The following is an 18,046-nucleotide window of genomic DNA, read 5'->3' on the forward strand; positions in this document are numbered from 1 at the left end:
AGCTTTCAATGCTGTTATTCTTCTCAGAGTTTTTGCATTTTAATAGAGCCCCCAGGGATTAAAATGCCTCCAGAACCAAAAGAGTGAATCTCTAATGGTGGAATTTTAGGTATTTGTGACAGGCATTGTGGGAGATTTTATGGGGAGGGTTCTCTCTGAAGACAAACACCCTGACAGCCTTCAACTCCACTGACTTGGTATGGTTGGCCCTACAAAGGAGTATGGGAATGTGAATTAATCAGCAATGAAATATTAAACTTTCCTGAAAAGAAAACCTTAATATTTGCTAATTATAAGTTAATGTTTTAGTCAATTTTCCAATTTGTGAATATGTGGCAACATTGGAGGGGTTTTCTACCAGAGAAAATTATGCAATATATCAGGGAAGTTTTCTTGAGTGGTAGTGCAAGAGAGATCTGAGATTGTTGGGATGCAAATGCTTAGCAATCTATGTTCCAGGTCTTACCCTCTTACTTCAGTAAGCAATCACATTGACACAAAGTAGAATCCCTGGATTAACTCTAGGCACAGGCCTGAAATGCTAATAAACCTCATACTGCACTGTTGTTTCCATATACATTTTGTTCATGGACAAAAAAAGAATAGAAGCCAGGATATTCTTCTCACCATTGTCCAGTACAAGAGGATGTCAGATTCCTGCACTTTATCTGGACCTCTCTATCACCCTTTTTTTCCCTCCCCCTGCTAAGTAAACAGTGGAGCTTCATCCATTATTCAGCTATCAGAGACTGTCAGGATTTTCTGGCTGTGGAACTTGGGAGTTCTTACATTTCTTTAAAAATGTGGAAAAATGTATTTGCAAAACTGCTGGAAAGGGAAATGAAGAAAGATATCAACTCCTACAATATAATTAATCCTTGTGAGCATCTCCCCCAGAGGGCTAGCTTGAGTTTTTCCTTAGTAATGGGAATTTAGTTTTATTTCTTTTTTTTTTTTTTTTTGGTTGTCATTATTCACACTCAACTACCTGTGGCAAGTACTATGGAGGAGAGAGACTATTGTAAACAGATTTGGGGCACAGAGGAAGGAAGGGCTTTGAAACTGTGCCCCGTGAGAAAAAGCACAGAGCAGCTGTGCACGGCTCTACCTTAGAGCTGTAAACACATCGCCCTCCCCACCAACCAAGTGTTACAAATTCTACTTTTATTGCTCTTGGAAGGTGTTCTGCAATGTTTTCCATGCTGAATGCTGCAGTTTGAAGTCTTTTTTGGAAAGATTTTCCAGGTCAAGAGTTACAGTTATAAGAATATTGAAAGGAATGTAAACTCTTGTGCATGTAAATATATATTTTAGGGCTTTTTATCTTTGTAATCAGGTATGGTGACCTCTATACTTGGAAGTAGAGAACAACCTCACAAGGAGGGGAGTGAAACACAAGAGGGATGCAGAGATGATTGCAGGAGCCTCCTGAATACTTAAAATGGACCCTGTCTCCACTTCCAGATGATGGTCTCTATAGGCTGCTAAGAAATCACAGAGCCTGAATTGTCTTGTTTCCTCTTTGTTGTGGTAGGATGCAAGGAGCTCTGGACATACAGACAGAAAATTGAATTTAAATTTAGCAATTCCATTTTCTATGCCTTGTAGAGTTGATATCTTCAATCAGGGGATTCACTGAGTCCCCACATTTTGTGAAAGTTTTCTTTTCTTTTCTTTCTTTCTTTCTTTCTTTTTTTTTTTTTGTAAATTGTGAAGTACCATTAGAGTGCAAGGCATAAGGATGATGGAGAAGTTATTGTGGTGAATTTAATCACAATTTGCATCAATGAAGCTAGAATATATTGTTAAAGGCAGAAAGAGTGCTCAGAATAGAAATGGGTGAGCCAGTGTTTGTACACAAAGGAAAGGAAACAAACCCATTTCCTTTTTTTTTTTTAAAGAAAAGTGATTACTGTTAGAGTAGTGCATTACTATTAACTTGATGTAATAACAATTTTAAAAATCATTGAAAAATTTTCTCATGGTAGGATATAAGTATTCAGGTAGAAATAATGATAATAATGATAGCTGACACTCAGGAAGCACTTGGTATATATGTAGGGAGAAATATTGAAAGGAGTAATCTAGTTAGAGGGATCCATAGCTTGTGAACAACTATACATCAGTCACCAACATTATCTTAAAGAGAAGAGGGTCTCAGGGGAATGTTACAGAGTCTCATATGTTTCAGTACATTTGTCAATGGCAGCATGAAAACAAAGAAGACATCTGTGCAAATCCAGGCAGACTGGACAATAATTGATGAAATGATCAAGATTTAACATAGAATCCAATGAAAACACATATCTGAGCACTCACAAGATACAATTAAGGAGGCTGGTCTATAAAGATAAATATAATGGAGATTTTTATTTATTTAATTTAACAGGAAGATAAAAACAAAAACTAAAATAAGATGCAAAAAATAAGATAAGAAAATATAGGACTTAAATCTGAATTTGAATTCATTTTAATACTAATTTGTGTGATATATATTTGTGAAGTATACTATGTTATATATTACTTATAATATATAAATACTAAGGTACAGGTATCCTGTCCTGGTGGGTACCTGCAAACTCGATTGAGACAATAGTGAATTCTAACATTTGGTTTAAAAAAATGAATTGTGTAAGAAATGACTGAGAAAGTTTGGTCTAACAAATGTTCACATGAAATGAAATTGGAGGTTTTTGTTAACAAGAAAGTTTTGTTTTAACCAGTATTGTAAATTAGTTACTCAAAAAGATAATGGCTGAATTGATGAATTGCTCAGGTCAAAGAAGAGTCCATTAGCACTCTAAAATTGTCAACCCCTATATGAAAGACTATGCTCAGCTCCCCTATATGAAAGACTGTGTCAGATTCTGACATGGATGGGCTAGAGTAGCCTTCAAGTTTTGAGTAAGGTAATGAAGGATAAGAGTGCAGGTCATAAAGGGGAAATTTGGGACAAGATAACATCCTTCAATGGGTTATCTGGTATCTCAATGATTGTACCTGTGGGATATTACATTATAGAGGTGATTAAGTGACAACATAGAAAGGTTAATGCCATTGAAAGAAGATTTACATTACTTATAATCCTTAGATGAGGGGCATGTCATGTCATGCAGGGCCACAAGGGGAAGCACCAGTGTTGGTCAGGAGGCAGAAAAGAGTGAGGAGAAGCATACATTTTATTGTGTTTTCCATGGGAAAGGCAAGGCAGGACAAAGGAATCAGTTTAGGATTGGCTAGTTTGAATAATTCTAGCAGGGTTTAGGATATAGGGGATACTTCCAGTTGTCTGATTTCTGGCTGTAAGTTGATTTAGGGCAGAGGAAATATTGGCTTGGTGTGTGAGAGTTGGATAAGGAAGTGACTGGGGGGTGACTAGAAGTGATTGGGATTTATTGCTTTGTTTTTGGAAAACATGTTCACAGGTGAGTTTAGGAATTAGCCCTGCAAGGAGCAGTCTACTCCTGGTCAGCTAGCCTTACAACCACAAGATGTTGAAATATCATAAAAATATAGAGAATAAAAAATATGATTAATACATCAGGACACAAGCTGTAGTTCTAGAGGAAGAACTAGGAATCAGGGGAAGAAGTTTTGGGAGGCAGATTTTAGGGAAAAAATTTTTCCATGAAATAGAGCCATCTAAAAGTGGAACAGATGTCTTTGTCAAACAGGGAATGCCTGAACCCAGATATATTCTGAGATGGGAGAACCAGGTCATTCATGTTTTAGGTGGGATTCTTTCAACAACTGGGAGGTTGGAATAAGGCCCAAATCATAGATTCTATTATTCTATAGTTAATTGCAGGCCTTGTGTATGAAAAAAAATTATATGGGAACTATTTCTCTTTGTGTTCTTCTCCTTAACTTCTCAGAGATAGAACTAATTTAAAAGGACAACAATTCAGCAATGGGAATAAATGGCATTTTTTTTACATAGTTGTAATAACTGGGGCTCTGACTGGAAGGATTGGAAGCAAGCCACTGGAAAAAGAACCCCTATTTCAGTGCCAGTTAAGGGGAAGCCAAGTAGCCAGACGCCTTAGTTAAAAACAATGGGCTGACCTTGAGTTCTCTTGAGAAACTGGGGATTATAAGATTTGTATTGGCAAAGTCTTTCTATGAAGTCATTCTTCCACTAAAATGTATTGGGCCCTTGCTTTGCCCTGTTCATTGGGGACTTTACTGTGTGTCAATACCATCTTTTGCAATCAGCTAATTTATTAGTTATCATTTTAATGTGCTCCTATTAAATATTAAAAGATTCTAATGAATAGTAAGATTCTCAGTTTCTTCTTCCTTAAAATGAAGAGGATGTACTAGAATGATCTGTAAGTTTCCTTCTGATTCTGAAATTCTTTGCTTCCATGATGTTCTCTAAAAACTCTACTCCTTGGATTAACTCAGTATGCTGTGTGTCTGCCCAGTGGTGTTTTAGGTGCTTTCCTGTGTTAGAAGGTAGGCAAATATTGCTCTTATTTATAGCCAAAGAAGCTGAGACTTGGACAGATTAATATGTCCAAAATCACATACAACAAGAGGAAGGTTAGGAGAAACTAAATTTGCCTGTGTAAATCTTTCTATCTATTATAGAGTTCTATACTATAGTGATGAGCATTAATAGCTTTTAGTGAATTATATTGAGAATGCCATTCTTTGTTTAACAGTAAAATTACTGTTCAGCTTGGAAGTATTGATCATTGTATTGGAGATCTGGGAACAAAATATGGTAACCATGGTCCCGTTTCCTCCCTTCCCATTAAGAGTTTGCTTGTTTTTTCTTTCTGGTAGGGCGTGTGAGGGGGAAAAGCAAAATGGAAAAGAAATCTATTTGAAAAGTTATGGAAGTATTTCGATTTTTCTTCTATTTAATTAAGTCTTTTTCATTGGTTATATTCTGGATGATTTACTTTTCTTCCCTGTGACTTATTTATTTTATAACTGGAAATTTGTACCTCTTAATCCCCTTCACTTATTTCGCCTTTTTAGGTTTTCTTTTCTCCATAAGTTTAATGTCATTTTTTTTGTTTATTCCAACATTACTTAAGGTAAGAAGAAAATTCACTCTCACTTTTAAAGTTCCATTTTTATATGAAAGGACAGGCACCTGCTTTGCTTTCAAAATTCATCTGAGCTCAGGATGCCTTTGAAATTGGGTATTTTATGGCTATGATGGTTGTTTGAGAATTCTGGACATTCAGGATTCAATTAGTGCATTTGAACTCTTATCCAATGTTAGGAAACAGGCTATTTCCATTTGCATGGCTTCTGAATACTCATAGAAATTGTATGAAATTAGATTTCCTTCTCAGACATGGATTGCTATATCTCCATTCATTTTTATCAGCTGTGTGGTCCTCTTAACTGAAAATGCCACTTAACGTGTTTTTGCAATAAAACCCCACAACTCTACTTATTTTAAAATAAACAGACGAACTATGTGGAGTATGGTTCTTTGTAATGCACAAAAAATCAGGAATGTGGGGCTGTCAATGTTATAAATTCTTGATGTTTAGGCTCAAACATCTGTCAGGACTTTGAATTGTCTGAAAATTCTATACTAACCAACATGACTGAAGAGTTTGTGCTGCCATGTGCTCAGAATTAAAACATGGAGGGGGGAACGTTAGATTAGTTATTCTAGAACCTGAGGAATTCAGTATGTAGATCTGCTTTTGCTTCCTTAATTTTTTTCCTTTTGCCTTTATTTTAAAATATTTTAATGAAAGTTTTCCCCACTCGGTTTCCACTATATACTTGTACAAGTGAACTTTGAGGTGTGTGTGTGTGTGTGCATGCGTGTGTGTGTGTGTGGTGTGTTGCATGTGCATGTGACAGTTTTATTGGGAGCAATGTGGGGCAGGTAGGACAGTTAGCAAAGTGGCTAGGCAAATAGGCTTTAAAGTTAGATAATTTTTGGATAGGAATACTTCATTTTTGTCTACTGTAAAATGGAGTAATAAAATTACCTATATCATAATATCTTATGAAGGTTAAGATAATTAATGCATGTAAAGTGCGTAGTATAATGCTTGGAACATAGCAAACACCTATGTTTATATAATTAAATGGAAATGTTAGTGAATCTTCTTTATCAATAGTCATCATCATCATCATCATCATAATAAGCATCAGCATCACCTTTGTTATCTTATTTTAAAATACAAAAGAGCTTTGAAATTCTTCAAATCCTTCAGAAACAAATCTTTCATATTTATTTTCTAATATATATTTATTGCATTAATAATAAATTAAGAAGTGTATGAGTGTGCGTGTGAGTATTAGTGTATGAGAATATTTGAGTATGTTTGTGTGTTTTAGTAGATCCAAGTTTTGAAAACTCTATTTGCTCTTACCAGACTTCACTTAAATTAAATGCTTTATCCATTAAACTAATGCCTGGTATTAACACAGAATAATTCCTGTCTACCCTTTTAAATATACAGATACACTCTTGAATATGTTGTTACAGTGAATATTAAAATAATGACTAATACACAAGGGGCCAATTTACAGGAGCCCTTAATCATGGCTTCCTACAACTGGGCTCCTGTTGGAAATATAGAATTATAGACCAGTAATTGTATCTAATTGAACACTGGAAAACTGAGTGTAGGCTGATAGAAACCAGCCCCCAAGCTCTTTTCAGTATAGATTTTAAGAAATTAACATTATCCTGGGTATAATCTTGCTTTATCTTTGTCTTTTCTCCTCTACTTCTCTTGACTTGCCATCCACAACCAAAAATTCATAATGGCCAAAATGCTCAGTAAACAACTGCTTTCTCCCCACTGGTTGAACTTATATTCAATATCCATTGTCAGGTGTTTCAGAATGGCATCTGTTGGAGGACAGGTTACAAAAACCACACAGTCTTTCTTTTTGTTACAAGGTAATAAGCATATGACTGATTTCTCTTTATTTCATGTGACAGCTAAAAGATAGGAAATGTGAGATTTGTCAAGTAGCAAAATATTAAACACTCACAGTCAGCATACAAACATTTGCTTATGCTATATGTAGAAGTGTTGCTGTGAACACATCATATAATAAACTGAAAACAAACATGGTCAAAACTTATTCTGACACCAAAGTGCTAATTGATAACTTGGTAGAGTGGAAAGAGCTTGCAGATCACCATTGGAGATCTGGATTCTAGGATTGGTTCTAGCAGCCAGGTGATTAACTGTCACCTTCTTGGGAGTCTCATTTCCTTATTTAAAAAGCAAGAGTTTGGTTGCTAGATAATCTCTGCAGTTCTTTAAAAATGCTATAGCTTGCCTGTGGCATTTTTCCAGTATTTATAATTTTATATAAATACGGTGCTTAGTTTGTGATTCCTTCCTTCCTTCTTCCTTCCTTCCTTCCTTTTTTCCTTCCTTCCTTTCCTACTTTCCTTCCTTCCTTCCTTCCTTCCTTCCTTCCTTCCTTCCTTCCTTCCTTTCCTTCCTACCTTCTTTCCTTTCTTCGTCTCTTCCTCCCTCCCTCCCCTCTTTACTTTCTTCTACTCACTTTCTTCAAACACAACAATTGAGCATATACTATGTGTCAAGCCTAGCAAAAGGCTAGGATTTACAGAGTGGACATTTTAAAAATTATATAAATAAAAAATTAGTTTTAGGTTCGTAAGGACAATGGAAATGAAATTCATAGCATGTGAGAGTTTGTAACCGGGAACCTAACTTGCTCTATGGTGGACGGATAAGAATAATGGTTTCAGCAGATGACATTTGAGCTTGACTGTGGAAGAGGAGTTAGCTAAGGGACTGGGATGAAATGCAAGTGTTCTTATTAGAGGGAAATCATATATTATATGAAGGCCCTGAGGCAGGGAAAGTAAGGGTCAGTGGGAAGCCGAAAGAGACTGGAAATAAAAGAGCCAGGAGGAGAGTGGCTGATTAGGTCAAACTAGGAATTCTTATCTTTATACTCAGAACAATGAACAGCAATTGCATGATCTTCAAAAAGTTTGCATTTGAAATATAATATTTCAAACATATTGGAAGTTATAGAATGTAATAAACAAAGATCTATGTATTGACCACAGAATTTTATTAAATTTGGACATTTTGCCCTAATTTTCTTGTTTTAGAGTAATGTAACACTGTAGATGTACTTATAAAACCTTTATGCATACCTTGTTGATTTCACCATCTCCTCAGAGATAATCATTCTATAGCATTTGTATCCACAATTCACTTTCAGGCTTTTACATTGTCACTAAAACTTTACATATAGCCAAAATAATATATAATATGGTTTTGTAAGGTTTGTAAGGTCATTTACTGCTAATGATATTTTAGTGTGTGACAATACCATTAATATACCATTATTTATTTATGCATCTTCCAATTAATAGACATTTAGGAACTTTCCTATTTTTTTTGGCTGATACAGACAATGCTGCTAAGAATATCCTTTTTTAAAAATTTAATTTATTTTTTTAAATTTGTATTCAAATTACTTAGCATATAGTGCAACAATGATTTCAGGAATAGATTCCTTAATGCCCCTTACCCATTTAGCCAATCCCCCCTCCCACAACCCCTCCAGCAACCCTCTGTTTATTCTCCATATTTAAGAGTCTCTTATGTTTTTGTCCCTCCCCCTGTTTTTATATTATTTTTGTTTCCCTTCCCTTATGTTCATCTGTTTTGCATTTTAAAGTCCTTATATGAGTGAAGTCACATGATATTTGTCTTTCTCTAATTTCGCTTACCATAATGCCCTCTAGTTCCATCCATGTAGTTGCAAATGGCAAGATTTCATTCTTTTTGATTGCCGAGTAATACTCCATTTGTGTGTGTGTGTGTGTGTGTGTGTGTGTGTGTGTGTGTATACACGTACATACCACATCTTCTTTATCCATTCATCCATCGATGGACATTTGGGCTCTTTCCATCCTTTGGCTATTGTTGATAGTGCTGCTATAAACATTGGGGTGCATGTGCCCATTCAAAACAGCATACCTGTATCCCTTGGATAAATACCTAGTAGGCAATTGATGGGTTGTAAGGTAGTTCTATTTTTAATTCTTTGAGGAACCTCCATACTATTTTCCAGAGTGACTGCACCAGTTTGCATTCCCACCAGCAGCACAAAAGAGATCCTCTTTCTCTGCATCCTCGCCAACATCTGTTGTTGCCTGAGTTGTTAATATTAGCCATTCTGACAGGTGTCAGGTGGTATCTCATTGTGGTTTTGACTTGTATTTCCCTGATGATGAGTGATGTTGAGCATTTTTTCATGTGTCAGTTCGCCATCTGGATGTTTTCTTTGGAGAAGTTTCTATTCATGTCTTTTGCCCATTTCTTCACTGGATTATTTGATTTTGGGTGTTGAGTTTGATAAGTTCTTTATAGATTTTGGATACTAACCCTTTATCTGATATGTCATTTGCAAGTATCTTCTCCCATTCTGTCGGTTGCCTTTTAGTTTTGCTGATTGTTTCCTTCGTTGCGTAGGAGATTTTTATTTTGATGAGGTCCCAATAGTTCATATGTGCTTTTGTTTCCCTTGCCTCCAGAGACGTGTTGAGTAAGAAGGCTTCCTGCCTTACATTCAGGTCTTTCACCCATTTTGAGTTTACTTTTGTGTATGGTGTAAGAAAGAGGTCCAGGTTCGTTCTTCTGCATGTCGCTGTCTAGTTTTTCCAGCACCATTTGCTGAAGAGACTATCTTTATTGCATTGAATATTCTTTCCTGCTTTGTCAAAGATTAGCTGGCCATATGTTTGTGGGTCCATTTCTGGGTTTTCTATTCTGTTCCATTTATCTGAGTGTCTGTTCTTGTGCCAGTACCATATTGTCTTGATGATTACAGCTTTGTAATACAGCTTGAAGTCTGGGATTGTGATGCCTCCTGCTTTGGTTTTCTTTCTCAAGATTGCTTTGGCTATTTGGGTTTTTTTCTGGTTCCATGCAAATTTTAGGATTGTTTTTATTGTAGGTTTGTGAAGAATGCTGGTGTTATTTTGATAGGTATTTCATTGAATATGGAGATTTCTTTGGGTAGTACTGACATTTTAACAATATTTGTTCTTCCTATCCAGGAGCATGGAACCTTTTTCCATTTTTTTGTGTCTTCTTCAATTTCTTTCATAAGTTTTCTATAGTTTTCAGTGTATATATTTTTCACCTCTTTGGTTAGATTTATTTCTAGGTATTTTATGGTTTTTAGTACCATTGTAAATGGGGTCAATTCCTTGATTTCTCTTTCTCTTGCTTCATTGTTGGTGTATAGGAATGCAACCGATTTCTGTGCATTGATTATATATCCTGACTTTGCTGAATTCATGGATCAATTACAGCAGTTTTTTGGTGGAAACTTTTGGGTTTTCCTATAGAGTATCATGTCATCTGTAAAGAGTGAATGTTTGACCTCTTCCTGGCTGATTTGGATGCCTTTTACTTCTTTGTGTTGTCTGATTGCTTAGGCTAAGACTTCCACTACCATGTTGAATAACAGTGGTGAGAGTGGACATCTCTGTCTTGTTCCTGACCTTAGGGGGAAAGCTCTCAGTTTTTCCTCATTGAGGGTGACATTAGCATTGGGTCTTTCATATATGGCTTTTATGATCTTGAGGTATGATCCTTCTATCCCTGCTTTCTTGAGGGCTTTTATCAAGAACAGATGCTGTATTTTGTCAAATGCTTTCTCTGTATCTATTGAGAGGATCATATGGTTCTTGTCCTTTCTTTTATTGATGTGATGAATCACGTTAATTGTTTTGCAGATATTGAACCAGCCCTGCATCCCAGGTATAAATCCCACTTGGTTGTGATGAATAAATTAATGTGTTGTTGGATCCGGTTGGCTAATATCTTGTTGAGGGTTTTTGCATCCATGTTCATCAGAGAAATTGGTCCATAGTTCTCCTTTTTAGTGGGTCTCTTTCTGGTTTTGGAATCAAGGTAATGCTGGCCTCATAGAAAGAGTTTGAAAGTTTTCCTTCCATTTCTATTTTTTGCAACAGCTTCAAGAGAATAGCTGTTAACTCTTCCTTAAATGTTAGGTAGAATTCTCCTGGAAAGACATCTGGCCCTGAACTCTTGTTTTTGGGAGTTTTGGTAACTAATTCGATTTCTTTACTGGTTATGGGCCTGTTCAAATTTTCTATTTCTTCCTGTTTCAATTTTGGTAGTTTGTGTTTCTAGGAATGTGTCCTTTTCTTCCAGACTGCCCATTTTATTGGCATATAATTGCTCATAATATTCTCTTATTGTTTGTATTTCTGCTGTGTTGGTTGTGATCTCTCCTCTTTCATTCTTGATTTTACTTATTTGAGTCCTTTCCTTTTCTTTTTGATCAAACTGGCTAGGTGTTTATCAATTTTGTTAATTCTTTCAAAGAACCAGCTTCTGGTTTCATTGATCTGTTCTACTGTTTTGTTTTGTTTTGTTTTGTTTTGTTTTGTTTTGTTTTGTTTTGATAGCATTGATTTCTGGTCTAATCTTTATTATTTCCTGTCTTCTGCTGGTTTTGGGCTTTAGTTGCTGTTCTTTTTCCAGATCTTTAAGGTGTAATGTTAGGTTGTGTATCTGAGAACTTTCTTCATTCTGTAGGAAGGCCTGGATTGTTATGTACTTCCCTCCTATAACCACCTTTGCTGTGTCCCAGAGGTTTTGGTCTGTGGTGTTATCCTTTTCATTGGCTTCCATGTACTTTTTAATATCCTCTTTAACTTCTTGGTTATCCCATTCATTCTTTAGTAGGATGTTCTTTAGTCTCCAAGTATTTGTTATCTTTCCAATTTTTTTCTTGTGGTTGACTTCGAGTTTCACAGTGTTGTGGTCCGAAAATATGCATGGTATGATCTCAATCTTTTTGTACTTGTTGAAGGCTGATTTGTGTTCCAGTATGTAATCTATTCTGGAGAACGTTCCACGTGTACTGGAGAAGAATGTATATTCTGCTGCGTTAGGATGAAATGTTCTGAATATATCTGTTAAGTCCATCAGGTCCAGTGTGTCATTCAAAGCCATTGTTTCCTTGATGATTTTCTGTTTAGATGATCTGTCCATTGCTGTATGTGGGGTGTTGAAGTCCCCTACTATTATCATTGTTATCAATGACTTTCTTTACGTTTGTGATTAATTGATTTATATATTTGAGTGGTTCCACATTTGGAGCATAAATGTTTACAATTGTTAGGTTTTCTTGGTGGATAGACCCCTTAATTGTGATATAATGTCTTTCTTCATCTCTTATTACAGTCTTTATTTTAAAATCTAGATTGTCTGATATAAGTATGGCTACTCCAGCTTTCTTTGTCGATCTTTAGCATGATAGATGGTTCTCCACCCTCTTACTTTCAATCTGAAGGTGTCTTTAGATCTAAAGTGGGTCTCTTGTAAACAACATGTAAATGGATCTTGTTTTCTTATCCATTCTGTTACTGTATGTCTTTTGCTTGGCACATTTAGTCCATTGAAATTTAGAGTGAGTACTAAAAGATATTAGTTTATTGCCATTATGTTTCTTGCAGAGTTGGAGTTTCTGGTGGTGTTCTTTGGTCCTTTCTAGTCTTGTTGCTTTTTTTTTTATTTTCATCTTTTCTCCCCTCATAGAGTCCCCCTTAAAATTTCTTTCATGGCTGGTTTAGTGGTCACAAACTCCTTTAATCTTTGTTTGTCTGAGAAACTTTTTATCTCTCCTTCTATTTTGAATGACAGCCTTGCTGAATAAAGAATTCTTGGCTGCATATTTTTCCGATTCAGCACATTGGATATATCCTTATACTCCTTTCTGGTCTGCCAAGTTTCTGTGGATAGGTCTGCTGAAAACCTGCTCTGTCTTCCCTTGTAGGTTAAGGACTTTTTTCCCTTGCTGCTTTCATGATTCTTTCCTTGCCTGAGTATTTTGTGAATTTGACTATGATATGCCTTGTTGATGGTTGGTTTTTGTTGAATCTTATGGGAGTCCTCTGTGCTTCCTGGATTTTGATGTCTGTGTCTTTCCACTGGTTAGTAAAGTTTTCCACAATGATTTGCTCACATAGCCCTTCTACCCTTCTCTCTCTTCCTCTTCTGAGACCACTATGATTCTGATGTTCCTTTTTAATGAGTCACTGGTGTCTCTAATTCTTAAATCATGCTCTCTTCCCTTAGTCTCCCTCTTTCTTTTCTGCTTCATTATTCTCCAGAAGTTTGTCCTTTATACTGCTGATTCACTGCTTTGCCTCATCCATCCTTGTCGCCATGGCATTCATTTGATATTGCAGCTCAGTTATAGCATTTTTTAAATTTCATACTGACTAGCTTTTACTTCTTTTATTTCTGCAGGAAGGGATTCTAATCTATTTTCAACTCCAGCTAGTATTCTAATTATAGTGATTCTAAATTCTGGTTCAGACATTTTGCTTGTATCTGTTAAGTCCCTGGCTGTCATTTCTTTGTGCTCTTTCTTTTGGGGTGAATTTCTGCTGTGTTCTGTGGTTCAGCTTGTGCAGATTGTTGTGTGAATCCTCAAATCAGTTTTCTAGCTGTTAGAATGGTTTAATGTTGAGCTGTACTTCATGGACATGAGATGCAAAAAACTTCCATGCTGTTCTGCCATTTTGGCTCCTCCCCCCAAGAATATTCTTGTACATGGCTTATCATATAAACAGGAGTTTTTTTTAAGGAAATATGCCTAGAAGTAGAATTGTTGAATTGAACAATACATGCTACTTTCAACAAATTACTTTTCATTGTCTGTTTTTCAATCTTGATATATACAATGGTTTAACAGTAAGTCTTGGTATGTTATATAGCATGTACTTGTTCTAGTTCTTTAAATTAATCTTTCATATGAATTAAAAGATCAACTTGTCAATGATTTGCCTTTTCCTGTCCTTTGTTCATGCTTATTACTATGTGTTTTTTTTCTTCTTGAGTTTTCTGCACCTATGGATTCTAATCCTTTATAGATTGTATGCATAGTAAATAACCTCTCCAGTTCAGTGATTTATTTTATTCATTGACTTTTCACTCTTGTTCTTGATGTTTCTTGATATGCAGTAAATTTTAACCTTTAGTTTACTTAAAATGTTGCATAGTTTCATTATGGGTTGTGTTTTTCATTGTCCAAATTAAGGAATAATTTCTCAAGGTGCTGAAAATGAATTTATTATATTATTGTCAAAAGTTTCAAAGTTTGACTTTTCACTTATATCTTTAATAGAGCTAGAATTCATTTTTGTGTGTAGATATAATTCTACTCGATTTCCATATGAATAATTCATTGTTCTAACACCATTAGAGTTTTCCAACTTTTTCCTTACTGACTTCTATTATTGCTTTTGTCATATACTTGGTTTTCAAAATGTGTGGTCCTCTTTTGCACTCTTTGTTGCATTCCATTAGTGTATTTTTGGATCTCACTGCTATACAGTGTATAACAGAACTTTATAAAAATCTTGCATGGTAAGTAATTATTCCAGTTGTTTAAATTTGCTATCCATATGAATCTAAGGATCAGCTTGTCAATGAAAAACACTCTTGGACTGTTAACCACAATTGCTTTGACTTTATAGATTTGTTTTTGGAGATACGATATTTTTAATTTTTTCAGGGATGAATTTTTGCATCCATAAATATTGTTGCTTCCTCATTGATTCCATACCCCTTGTATGTCCACTAAGAATTTTTTTATACAGTTCTTATAAATTTCTTATCAGATTAATACCAAGTACTTATAATTTTCAAGGCATTGTAAGGTTAACCAAAGCAGGAATATAATGGAAGGAAGTTAACAGTTGGAATAAGGCAATAGCCCTAGATGAGTGTCTCATTTTTAGGCAAACTGGGGGGGGGGGGGGCGGGATTCTCTGCCATGTGGGACAGCTAAAATTCAAGAATATCTATAGTATTTCTGACATGAAGAAAGAGAAGACAAATTTTGGCAGCTGAAGTCTATGGAGAGTTAAGGAGGATTTATAGAAAGGAGAGAGCCCACGAGGGAATCCCCAGATTCTCTGTAGAAACTGTCCAAATCTTGCCTGATTTTTGATCCAAATGTACTTGAGACAGAGTTTGAGAAGCTCAGCTAAAGATGAAAGAAATGAACTGAGATTTGAGTTGCCATTTAAGCCACAGAGTTTTCAGCTTCAGTCCAACTGTCTTAATTGCCTTGTAAACAAGTAAAAGTAATCCAAACTCTTAGGAGGACTGTAACAGAATTCAGAGTCTTCATAACATAATATTCACAATGTCCAGGATACAACAATATTATTCAAATTTGAAGACATAGGAAAATGTGAGCCATTTTCTAGGGAAAGAAAATAAACAAATACCAATCTCCAGATTTTGGGATTATCAGGCAAGGCTTATGAGGCAGAAATTATAAAAATCTTCAATGGTGTAAGGGAAAATATGTTAATAATGGACAAAGAGAAAAATCTCAGCAGAAAAGTAAGAACTATGAAATATGAAAATCCTAGACCTACTGAGAAATAAAATATATGAAGTACAAAAAAAATCACTGGATAGGCTTAGCAACTGAATGCAGATGATAGAAGAAATCATTTAGCTTAAAATTGATCAATATAAATTATCTAATATGAAGAACAGAGAGAAAAAAGCTTGGAAAAAATGAACAGAGCCCCAGAGAATATAAAATAATACTACAGATCTAACACATGCATAATTGGAGATCCACAAGTATAGGAGAGAGATAATGGACAGAAAAATTTACTTAAGAAATAATGGCAAAATTTTTTTCCAAATTTCGTGGAAGATAAATTTATACATTCAAGAAGCTCAGTATATCCCAAGTAGAATAAGTAGACAAAAACATGCCAAAGAACATCATAGCCAAACTGAAAAAAAAAAAGAGGAAGGGAAAATATTGAAAACAGAGAAAAATGATACAATATATAATTGGAAGTAGTTATTGAAATGACCATTGACTTCTCATCAAATAATGGAGTTCAGAAGTCAATAAAATAACATATTTAAAGTGCTGAAAGAAAAAGAAGAAAAACGCTGCCAACCCAGAATTCTACACCTAAATAAAATATTCTGAAATAGTAATCATAATACATAAATAAACATTTTCAGATTAAAAAACTAAAAAGTTTATTGCCAGCCAACCTGGCGATGCTTACAAGAAATGCTTCAGTTACAAGAGACGCTGAAGGAAGTTTGTCATGCTTAAGGGAAATGATCCAGTTCTTTAGGAGGAAATTAAGAACACCAGAAATGGTTATAAAACAGTTTCATTTAAAACACTGTATTTTCATTTTAATTTCTTTAAAGTACATATTCTTATTTAAGGCATAAATTATAACAATGTGGTGTTTACAAAAATGTGTGGATATGTATAAAACTATAGCATGAAAGCTAGAGAGGGTGGCAAACCTACCTATACCATTGTAAAATTTTGGTATTATGTATGAGGGCTACAGTATTAGCTATAGTCTTTTGGATTCCCTCTGTGGAAGATCATAGCATCTACAAATAAAGGAAAATTTTGTCTTTTCATCTAATTTTCATATACCTTTTTTCCCCCTGTTCTCTTGATTTGAAGGGAACATTTAGTGTAATGTTGAATACAAATGGTGATAACTGGAAACTTTAAAAAAACTCCATGACTTGAATAAGATTTTTCTAAAGTTTTACCATGAAGTGTAATATTAATATTGTTATTAGTAAGTTATTTAGTTTAATAATTTTCCTAATTCTTTGTAGTTTCAAATACAATTTGATAATGAAAAGGTGTTGAATTTTATCAAATGCCTTTCCTTAATTTATTGACTTGACAATTTTTCTCTTGTAATCTCTATTTTGTATTGTATTGTATTTCTTAAGTTGAAATATCATTTAAATACTTGTATCTCTCTTTGTCTTGGCAATAGTTATATTATTATATCATATAATATTTTCTTAAGCATTTAAATTTGACTTGCTTTGTAAAAATTAATTTAAATTTTTTTAAAAATACCTTTAAAAATGTATTTGCAACATTGCTCCTGTCTCTTTTGACATTGATACTTACCAAATGGGTACCTTTTTATTCTCATCTAACTTTGAAACAGTAAAAGAGAAATTATTTGTTGCATAAAAGTTTGGTAACACTCAACCTCTAGAAGACTATAGGTCTGATAAGTTTTGAGAGAGATTTGATTACTAATTTAATTTTAAAATGAATTATTGATTTATTCAGTTATCTATTTCTTCTAGTTAATATTGGTAATTTTTAATGTTTAAAAAGTTATTTAAGTTTTCAAATTTATTTTTATAAAATAGTTTATTGAATTATCTCAATTTTACATATTTCTATGCCTACAATCATGGCTTCTTTTTATTCTTAATATTATTAATTTGTATTTTCTCTTTTTTCTTAACCAGACTTATGGGTGATTTGTCTATTTTATTATCTTTGTCAAAGAACCAGCTTTCTTTCCTTTCCATTTTCTTTTTTAGATGTATTCTTTCCCACCACATGTCTAGATTGAATATTTAACTCATATATGTTTGATCTTAATTTTTAAAATTAATACAGTTAACACCTTAATTATATAATTAAATATCCTTATGGCTTCATCTCATAAGTTTTTATGCAGTTAATTCACTATTGTTCAGTTCTAAACATTACCGATTTCTATTGTGAATTCTTGTTTCAACTATAAGTTCCTTTTGTGAGCACTTTAAAGTTTCAAATTACACTTTTTTTGGTGTTATGTTTTAATTTTCATTTATAACTTAATTACATTTTGGTAAAAAAAAATGTGGTTTATAGAGTACTAAATCTTTGATTTTCATTGAGACTTCTTTTGTGACCAAAACATCATCATTAGAAAATAATGATGTAAAAAGAATATATGTAGCCATTTCTTTGGATGCAGAATTATATATAGTTCTATTCCTTTCTATCCCACTTCTATGCATCCTTATCCATTTTTCCTTAATTTTTCCCTAGTATTAAAATTGTAATAAGTTTGTTTTTAAATAATGTATTTGCATGCCATATTATTTATTTCTGTATTTTAAACTTACAGTTTCTTTCTTTTCTTTTTCTTTTTTTTTTTTTAGATCATCTCTTGAAAGTAGCATATGGTGGGAGT

Source organism: Panthera onca, chromosome B4 (assembly GCF_046562875.1).
Source record: "Panthera onca isolate mPanOnc1 chromosome B4, mPanOnc1 haplotype 2, whole genome shotgun sequence".
In the NCBI taxonomy this organism is placed as follows: Eukaryota; Metazoa; Chordata; class Mammalia; order Carnivora; family Felidae; genus Panthera; species Panthera onca.